Here is a 10,294-nt window from a genome sequence, read left to right as displayed (position 1 = left end):
TTTTCTTTTACTTTTCTTTTATTTTTTTAAATCTTATTTAGGGGCCAAAGTTGTGGTACAGCATGTTAAGTTGCCATTTGGGACAGCAACCTCCCATATCAGAGGCTGGTTCAAATCCTGGCTGCTGCGCTCTTCTGATCCAGCTTGCTACTAATGCTCCTGGGAAGATAGCAGAAGATGGCCCACATACTTAGACCCCTGCTATCTAGATTGGAGACCCAGATAGAATTCCTGGCTCCTGGCTGTGGCCTGGCCCATACCTGGCTGTTGTGACCATTTGGGGAGTGAACCAGCAGATGGACGATCTCTTTCTGTCTCTTCTCTCTCTGTCACTCTGTCTTTCAGTAAATAAATCTTTTAAAAAGTGTTTATTTGAGATTCAGAAAGGGGATCTTGCATCCTAGGAACCCAGCCCACTTGAGCCCTCACTGCTGCCTCTAGGGCCTACATTACCAGGAAGCTGAAATCAGCCAGAATTGGGTATGGAACCCAGGTGCTCTGATTTGGGACATAGGCATCCCAACCAACATTTCAACTGCTATGCTAAATGCCTGCCCCTAGAAAAGGTACTTGTCTTTTTTTTTTTTTTTAATTTTTATTTATTTATTTATTTTTTTTTTTTTTTGACAGGCAGAGTGGACAGTGAGAGAGAGAGACAGAGAGAAAGGTCTTCCTTTGCCGTTGGTTCACCCTCCAATGGCCGCCGCGGCCGGCGCGCTGCGGCCGGCGCACCGTGCTGATCCGATGGCAGGAGCCAGGAGCCAGGTGCTTTTCCTGGTCTCCCATGGGGTGCAGGGCCCAAGCACCTGGACCATCCTCCACTGCACTCCCTGGCCACAGCAGAGGGCTGGCCTGGAAGAGGGGCAACCGGGACAGAATCCGGCGCCCCAACTGGGACTAGAACCCGGCGTGCCGGCACCGCTAGGCGGAGGATTAGCCTAGTGAGCCGCGGCGCCGGCCAGAAAAGGTACTTTTCTAAGCCTTCATTTTCTTCTCTGGAAATTGGGCTAACAATAGTACCTTCCTTTTAGGACTGCTAAGATTAAACAGCATGATCCATTTTAAGATTTTAGCACAGTGCCCAGAAGATAGTAAAGCGCAATTAAAAAAAAATAGCTATGACTGTTACTACTATTGTTCTGGTTACTGTTTTTCAGGTATAAGGTATAAGTAACTCTTACATTTTCTCAAATCCATACCCAGACACAATCATAATGAAACTGAAAACTGAGCCGGCGCCGCGGCTCAATAGGCTAATCCTCCACCTAGCGGCGCCGGCACACCGGGTGCTAGTCCCGGTCGGGGCACCAGATTCTGTCCCGGTTGCCCCCCTTCCAGGCTAGCTCTCTGCTGTGGCCCGGGAGTGCAGTGGAGGATGGCCCAAGTCCTTGGGCCCTGCACCCCATGGGAGACCAGGAGAAGCACCTGGCTCCTTGCTTCGGATCAGTGCAATGCACCGGCTGCAGCGTGCCAGCCGTTGCGGCCATTGGAGGGTGAACCAACAGCAAAAAAGGAAGACCTTTCTCTCTGTCTCTCTCTCTCACTGTCTACTCTGCCTGTCAAAAATAATAATAATAATAATAATAATAATAATAATAAAACTGAAATAATCTTGAAAGATACCAAAGAGAATCAACATATTACCCATAAGAAAATGATGATTTGAATGACTACTATCAGAAATTGTGATGGCCAGAAAGAAGTGGCACAACAATTCTAAAATGCTGAAAGAGCTGTCACAATTCTACATCCAGTGGAGATGGCCTTCAGTAATGAAACTGAAGTAAAGCCGTCTGCTGAGGAAGAAAAGTCAAGAGAATTCGTCACCAGTAGACATTATCTAAAGAGAATTAATTATGCCACAAGGAAACTTGGAACATTCAGAAATGAGAAATGATAGAAATGGTAATGATCTGGGTTAAAAGAATAGACTGTTCTCTTGTTCCTAAAATATGTTTAAGACACCAACATAAAGGGGGAAGGTAAAGGAGCCTACATGATAATAAATTTCACATATTCCACTTGAATTGCAGAATATTCCAGGTAGACTTAAGTATGTACAAGAGTATTCAAAGGATTTATAGAGAATGGAATTAAAAGATGATTTTATGCAAAAAACTTGGAAGCCATGCATAGTTTTGACAAAATACACATTTTTTGTGAGCTTTTTGAAGACCCACCCATATAAATGGATTTCAAAGTGTTTTTGCACCAAAATAATCTTGTCTTTTAATTCCATCTTCACAAATTGAAATGTTTAAATCCCTGAACCACTAAAGAATATGCAAAGAAATATAATAAAAAAATTATTAAGATAAAATGAAAGGCTAAAAAGTGTTTAGCTCAAAGCTAAGAAACAGGAAGCAGGAATTAAAGGCCAGGAAGCAGACATAACAAGATGGTATAATAAGATGGTAGACCTAAACCTAAACACAGACACCAATACTTCACTAAATGCATATGGTCTAAACACACAAGGATTGCAGAATGAATTAAAAAAAAAAACAAATGGAGGGGCAGGGCCAGCACTGTGACGCAGTAGGTTGATCCTCCACCTGCGGTGCCTGCATCCCATATGGGCACCTATTCTGGTCCTAGCTGCTTCTCTTCCATCCAGCTCTCTGCTGTGGTCTGGGAGAATGGTGGAGGATGGCACAGGCACTTGGGCCCCTGCACCGGCATGGAAGACCTGGAAGAGGCTCCTGGCTCCTGGCTTCAGAATGGCTTAGCTCTGGCCATTGTGGTCATCTGGGTAGTGAACCAGGCAGATGGAAGACTTTTCTCTCACTGTCTATAACTCTACCTCTCAAATAAATGAATAAAAGTATTTAAAAAGAAAATAAAGGGAGGGGCCAGCGCTGCAGTGTAGCAGGTAAAGCTGCTGCCTGCAGTGCCAGCATCCCATATGGGTGCCAATTTGAGTCCTGGGTATTCCACTTCTAATTCAGCTCTCTGCTATGGCCTGGGAAAGCAGTGGAAGATGGCCAAATCCTTGGGCCCCTGCACACACGTGGGAGACCCAGAAAAAGCTCCTGGCTCCTGGCTTTGGATTGGCACAGCCCCAGCCATTGGGACCTTCTGGGGAGTGAACTGGTGGATAGTGTCTGTCTCTCTCTCTCTCTCTCACCTCTGCCTCTCTAACTCTTTTAAATAAATAAATAAATATTTTTTTTTAAAAAAAGAAATGGAACCAATGATATCCTGAAAAGAAATTCATTTTAAAAATGATACAGATAGGGCAGGTGCTGTGGCTCCATAGGCTAATCCTCCGCCTTGCGGCGCCGGCACACCGGGTGCTAGTCCTGGTCGCCCCTCTTCCAGGCCAGCTCTCTGCTGTGGCCAGGGAGTGCAGTGGAGGATGGCCCAAGTCCTTGGGCCCTGCACCCCATGGGAGACCAGGAGAAGCACCTGGCTCCTGCCATCGGATCAGCACGGTGCACTGGCCGCAACGCGCCGGCCGCGGCAGCCATTGGAAGGTGAACCAACGGCAAAGGAAGACCTTTCTCTCTGTCTCTCTCTCTCTCACTGTCTACTCTACCTGTCAAAAAAAAAAAAAAAAGGCCAAAACTAAAAGGTTAAAAAAGACATAACTATACCAATGCTAATTAAAAGCTAATATAGCTATCTTTTTTTCCCCACATGCTTATTTTTCTCTCAGAAAGCAGAGAGAGTGAGTTCTGGTTCACTCTCCAGTGCCACAGCAACCAGGGCTGAACTAAGCTTAAGCCAGGAGTGGGTGGCAGGAACCCAAGCACATGGGCCATCATCTGCTGTTTCCCAGGATGCATTAGCAGGAGACTGGATTGAAAGAGTAGCAGCCAGGACTCCAGATAACTCTGCTATGCGATGTGGGAGCTCCGAGCATCAGCTTAACCTGCTGAACCACAATGCCTGCCCCCACCCCCACCCCCACCCCCAGTATAGCTCTCAGTACCAAAGTAGATTTCAAAACAGAAAACATTCCCAGGGAGGATAATATATTGATAAGAGGGTCAGTTCGGCCAGAAGAAATAATCCTGTGATTGCACATAACCAGAGCTTCAAAATGCATGGAGCAAAAGACAGGAACTGAAAGAAAAAACAGAAAAATTATTTTCTAGTTGTAGTTTGAATCTGCAGTGTACTTCTGATAATATAAAGTTAGTGGGTTTTGTAGATTAAGGACAAAGTCCTCACTTTATTATTTTATTTATTTATTTGAGAGAGAGAGCTACAGACAGACAGAAAGGTCTTCCATCCTTTGGTTCACTCCCTACATGGCCACAACAGAGCCAGGAGCTTCTTCCCAGTCTCCCACATGGATGCAGGGGCCCAAGCACTTGGGCTCTCTTCCACTGCTTTCCCATGCCTTCGACGGAGAGCTGGATCGGAAGAGGAGCAGCCAGGACTCGAACCGGCGCCCATTTAGGATATAGGTGGAGGCTTAGCTTACTATGTCACAGCGCTGGCCCCGAGGCTCCCTTACTTTAGACAAAAGCAGCAAGCTTGGATTCCTAGGCCATCTGTGCTTCTGACCAACTGGCTGCAAATTTGGCTGTTTTCACTGGCTCCCTTGGGTTCAAGAATTCATTAGAATGACTCAGAACTATGCTTACAGTTTTATTGTAAAAGTCTCAGAGCAGGCATTTGGCACAGTGGTTCAGCCACCGCCTGGGACACCCACATCCTAGTAGAGTGCCTAGTGAGTCCCAGCTTCTCTGCTTCTGATCAGGCTTCCTGCTAATGCACACCCTGGGAGGAAGCAGGTGATGGCTCGAGTACTTGGGCTGCTGGCTTCCACCTGGCTCAACCCTAGCTGTTGCAGGCCTCTGGGGAGTGAACCAGCAGACAGAAGATCTCTGTATCTTTATCTTGCTTTTCAAGAAATGTGAAAATAGATTTTAAAAAACTTTTTTAAAAAGGATACAAGCCAGAAACAGCCAATTGAAGAGAGATGTAGCATAAGGTCTAGGAGAGTCCCAAATGCAAAGCTTCTGTGTCCCCAGGACAAGTGACTCATTGATGTATGATTATCAAGTAGGGGAGCCTACCCAGCTCCAGGTGTCGAGTTTTTATTACGTAGAGATGATTGGACTCATTGACCACTTGATTGAACTCCATCTCTATTCTCATCCTCTTCCTTGAGGATGGGTGGATATCATTTGACTTAAAACTCCAACCTTCTAATCCACGGTCGTTCTTTCTGGCATGGCCAGCCCCCATCTGGAGTCATGTCGTCAGCTTAAACTCAGGTATGGTCCCATGGGACCATAGGTCCCTCTGTCACTCAGGAAATTTTACTTCTCAGGAATCAAGGACAAAGACCAGACAAGTGCTTTATTATATACTAGTAACTCAAGCTTATATCTGTAATCTCCTATCTGGAAAGCAGAAAATTAGCAAGTGTATGGAAGAAGGCAGCGACAGCCACCTGGATCTGATTAACGTAGAACACTCCATTTACCTGCAGAGTACACGTTCTTATTAGTGCCCATGGAATGGTCACTCAGGTCATAACTGGAAACCAGCCAGTGCAATAAGGCAAAAAAAGAAAAGCCATCCAAATTGGAAAGAAAGAACTAGTGTCCATATCTGAACAGGTAGTATGTAAAATGAGGTTTAAAAAAAAAAAGCACTCCGCCGGCTCCGCGGCTCACTAGGCTAATCCTCCGCCTAGCGGCGCCGGCACGCCGGGTTCTAGTCCCGGTCGGGGCGCCGGATTCTGTCCTGGTTGCCCCTCTTCCAGGCCAGCTCTCTGCTGTGGCCAGGGAGTGCAGTGGAGGATGGTCCAGGTGCTTGGGCCCTGCACCCCATGGGAGACCAGGAAAAAAGCACCTGGCTCCTGGCTCCTGCCATCGGATCAGCGCGGTGCGCCGGCCGCAGCGCGCCGGCCGCGGCGGCCATTGGAGGGTGAACCAACGGCAAAGGAAGACCTTTCTCTCTGTCTCTCTCTCTCACTGTCCACTCTGCCTGTCAAAAAAAACAAACAAACAAACAAAAACACTCCAAGGCCAGTGTTGTGGCATAGCAGGTAAAACTGCCACTTGCAACACCAGCGTCTCTGTGGGCACCAGTTCATGTCTCGGCTGCTCCACTTCCGATCCCATTCCCTGCTAATGGCCTGGGAAAAGCAGCAGAAGATGGCCTAATTATTTGTGTTTCTGTTACCCATTTTGGAGATCGGGTTGAAGCTTCTGGCTCCTGGCTTCTGCCTGGACCAGCCCTTGCCCTTGCAGTCATCTGGGGAGTGAACCACTGGATGGAAGATCTCTTTGTCTCTCTAACTTTCAGATAAACATATAAATTAATATTTTAAAATAAAACACAAGGAAGCACTACAGGTGCTTGGGGGCGGGCAGGGGTCAGTGCAGAACAGAGACTAAAATGATTAAATATGGTGTTTGCTCTACTAGAAGCGGAATGGGAGAGGAGGAGCTGAGATGCGTCCTTTTTGTTCGTTTAGTTTTTTAAAGATTTTGTTTGAAAGGCAGAATTACAGAGGTAGAAGCAGAAAGAGAAGGAAGGCTTCCATCCAGTGGTTCACTCCCCAAACAGTCGCACTGGCTAGGGCTGGGCTAATCTGAAGCCAGGAGCCAGGAGCTTCTTCAGGTCTCCCACATGGACGCAGAGGCCCAAGGACCTGGGCCATCTTCTACTTTCCCAGGCCACAGCAGAGCTGGATCAGAAGTGGAACAGCTGGGACTCGAACCAGTGCCCTTATGGGATGCTAGCACCCGCAGGCAGCAGCTTTATCTGCTGCACCACAGCACCAGTCCCGACATATCCTTTTTGTTTAGTAAAGGGTCATACCTTTTTACTGAGAGGCTTGGGTGAGCTTGAAAACACGATGAGGATGAGATCTGAAGTCCTTAGCTGGCCTTGTCTTCAGACTTTGTAGAGGGGGCCGGTGCTGTGGTACAGCAGGTTAAAGCCCTGGGCTACAGCACCAACACCCCATATGGAAGAAGCTTCTGGCCCCTGGCTTCAGCTCAGCTCAGCTGCAGCTGGTTGTTGTAGCCATTTGGGGAGTGAACCACTGGATGGAAAACCACTCTCTATCTACCTTTCTCTGTACCTTTATCTTTCTCTCTCTCTCTCTCTTTTTTTTTTTTTTAAGATTTTATTTGTTTATTTTTGAGAGGTAGAGTTACAGGCAGTGAGAGGGAGAGACAGAAAGGTCTTTGATCCTCTGGAGCTGGGCCAATCCAAAGCCAGGAGCCAGGAGCTTCTGGGTCTCCCACGGGGGTACAGGGGCCCAAGTGCTTGGACCATCTTCTGCTCTCACAGGCCATAGCAGAGAGCTGGATCAGAAGTTGAGCAGCCGGAGCCGGCGCCATGGCACCAGCATCCCGTATGGGCATCGGTTCTGGTCCTGGCTGCTCCTCTTCCAATCCAGCTCTGTGCTGTGGCCTGGGAAAGCAGTAGAAGATGGCCCAAGTGCTTGGGCCCCTGCACCCACACGGGAGACTGGGAAGATGCACCTGGCTCCTGGCTTCGGATTGGCACAGCTCCGGCCATTGCAGCCACCTGGGGAGTGAACCAACAGATGAAAGACCTTTCTCTCTGTCTCTCCCTCTCACTGTCTGTAACTCTCTCAAATAAAAAAGTATTAAAAAAAAAAAAAGTGGAGCAGCCAGGACTAGAACCGGTGCCCATATGGGATGCTAGCACCGCAGGCGGAGGATTAACCTACTGCACCACAGTGCCAGCCCCTGTAACTTTCAAATAAATAAATAAATAAAACTTTAAAAAAAGAGAGAGAGAGAGAACTTGTAGAGCCACCTGACATTTCAAACATTTGACTCTGATTAAATAGGAAGTTCTTACACAACAGGAACAAGTACAAAATGATTCTTTTACCCTGACATGGTGATAATGCAGTGTCCAAAGCAGGCCCATAGAGGGCTCAAGAGGCCCTCTAACTAGCCTGGCAAGTTGCCACAATGTATCTATTGTTTGCAAACTATTTCCTTCTGTTGACCTTTGATCTTTATGCTTTTACTTTTGTTGAACATGGCCCTTGAAATCCTAGGAATATGGTTAGAGATCTGAAGAAAGCTCCAGGGCCAGCGCTGTGGCCTAGAGAGTAAAGCTGCCACTTGCAGCATTGCTTCCAGACCTGGGTGCTCCACTTCCTATCCAGCTCCCTTCTAATGGCCTGGGAGAGCAGCAGAGGGTAGCCTACGTGTTTGGGCCCTTGCCACCCTCACGGGAGACCCGGATGAAGCTCCCAGCCCTGGCCATTGCAGTCATCTGGGAGTGAATGGCAGATGGAAGATCTCTCTCTGTTTCCCTCCCTCTGTGAATTGGCTTTCAAATAAATAAATAAATATTTAAAAAAAAAAAAAGGCTTGGGAGCAAGTGTGATTTGTGGGGAGGAGTCAATGCAATGAGTTCATTTAAAAGAAGTATCAAGATTTAGAGAGTAAGGATTGTACCCATGATCCTTTATATAGATTTAGGGAAAGTGTTTGAAAAGTCAGTGCTTTGAATCCTTGCATCTTTTGATAAAGCTAGAAATCCAAATAGAATCTAAATCTCTTTTCCATGCATAGAATATTTTGTCAGATCGCATATCTCCTAACAAATACCTCTCTAGGCCGGCGCCGCAACTCAATAGGCTAATCTTCCGCCTGTGGCGCCGGCACACCGGGTTCTAGTCCCGGTTGTTCCTCTTCCTGTCCAGCTCTCTGCTGTGGCCCTAGTAGGCAGTGGAGAATGCCCCGAGTCCTTGGGGCCTGTACCCCCATGGGAGACCAGGAGAAGCACCTGGCTCCTGGCTTCGGATCAGCGTGGTGCGCCAGCTGCAGCAGCCATTGGAGGGTGAACCAATGGCAAAGGAAGACCTTTCTCTCTCTCTCTCTCTCACTGTCCACTCCTGTGGACACTCCTGTCAAAAAAAAAAAAAAAAAAAAAAACTCTCTAAATTATCTTGCCTGTTTTACATGGCCAATTTTCTGGACACTGGAAATTTTATGTAACTTGTGGATTGCTTGGTTGGTTGGTAGCATCATATGCAAATAGGGCTGATAACTACAAGTATACTTGACTGCAGAAATGATAAGCAGACACAGATATAAAACAATTTTGTTTAATTGGCATTCTTACAAAATACTGTCTCTTTAAGACATTTTATATCCCTACTTGCACTCCTTTAATCTCCCGGTGGCTTTGTAATCTGTTCATTTTGAAGGTGACAATACTTTTGTAATAAGGAGCAGGTGTTGGACACTTGAGTATCTAACCCTAATAAGGTACATGCAGCCTGGTGCAGTCCATAACATTGAACTCGCCTCTGGTAAAGAATTTATTGGTCTATATGGGGAGTTTCCAGAGAGGAGAAAGTACATGGCAGGAGCCCCATGGCAAATAAGAATGCAGGAAAAGATTAAGGAGAGGAGCAAAGGAAAAAACAGGTTGTTGGAACTGATCCATAGCCTGGAATTTGGCAGAGAAAAATTTGTATTTATTTTTTTTAAGATTTATTTACTTGCAAGGCAGAGTTACAGAGATATCTTCCATTTGCTGGTTCTCTCCTCAAATGGCCACAACAGCCAGGACTGGGTTAGCCCAAAGCTGGGAGCCTGGAACTCCATCTGAGTCTCCCACATGAGTGGCAGGGGCCCAGATACTTGGGTCATCTGCTGTGCTTTCCCAAGTGCATTAGCAGGGAGTTGGATCAGAAGTGGAGTAGGCAGGATTCTTTTTTTTTTTTTTTTAACGATTTAATTTTTTATTTGAAATACAGAGTTACAGAGAAGCAGAGAGAGAGAAAGAGAGAGAGAGAGAGAGAGAGGTCTTCCACCTGCTGGTTCACTCCCCAGATGGCTGCCACTGCTGGAGCTACGCAAATCCAAAGTCAAGAGCCAGGAGCTTCTTCCGGGTCTCCCAAATGGGTGTAGGGGCCCAAGGACTTGGGCCATCTTCCACTGCTTTCCCAGGCCATAGCAGAGAGCTAGATCAGAAGTGGTGCAGCTGGGACTCAAACTGGCACCCCTATGGCACTGCTACTCCCCATCGGGCAGGCAGGATTCTAAGTGGCATTCAAAATGGGATGCCTGTGTCACAGGTGCCAACTTAACTATCTTACATGTGATCCTACTACTCCCACTCCATCCTCACTATATAGTTAATAATCATAATTTTGGTTAAATCAATGTCTACATAATTATGATTATATAAATATTGTTCACTATACAATCAAGCAGTGTATGTATCATTACTACATTTTCTTTCTTGAACAATTTTTCATTTTTTCTGTAATCTTTTTCTTCCTTACTTCTTTTTTTTTAAAGAATATTTATTTTATTTGAAA

This window comes from Oryctolagus cuniculus, chromosome 13 (assembly GCF_964237555.1).
Source record: "Oryctolagus cuniculus chromosome 13, mOryCun1.1, whole genome shotgun sequence".
In the NCBI taxonomy this organism is placed as follows: domain Eukaryota; kingdom Metazoa; phylum Chordata; class Mammalia; order Lagomorpha; family Leporidae; genus Oryctolagus; species Oryctolagus cuniculus.
This window is presented reverse-complemented; position numbering follows the sequence as displayed.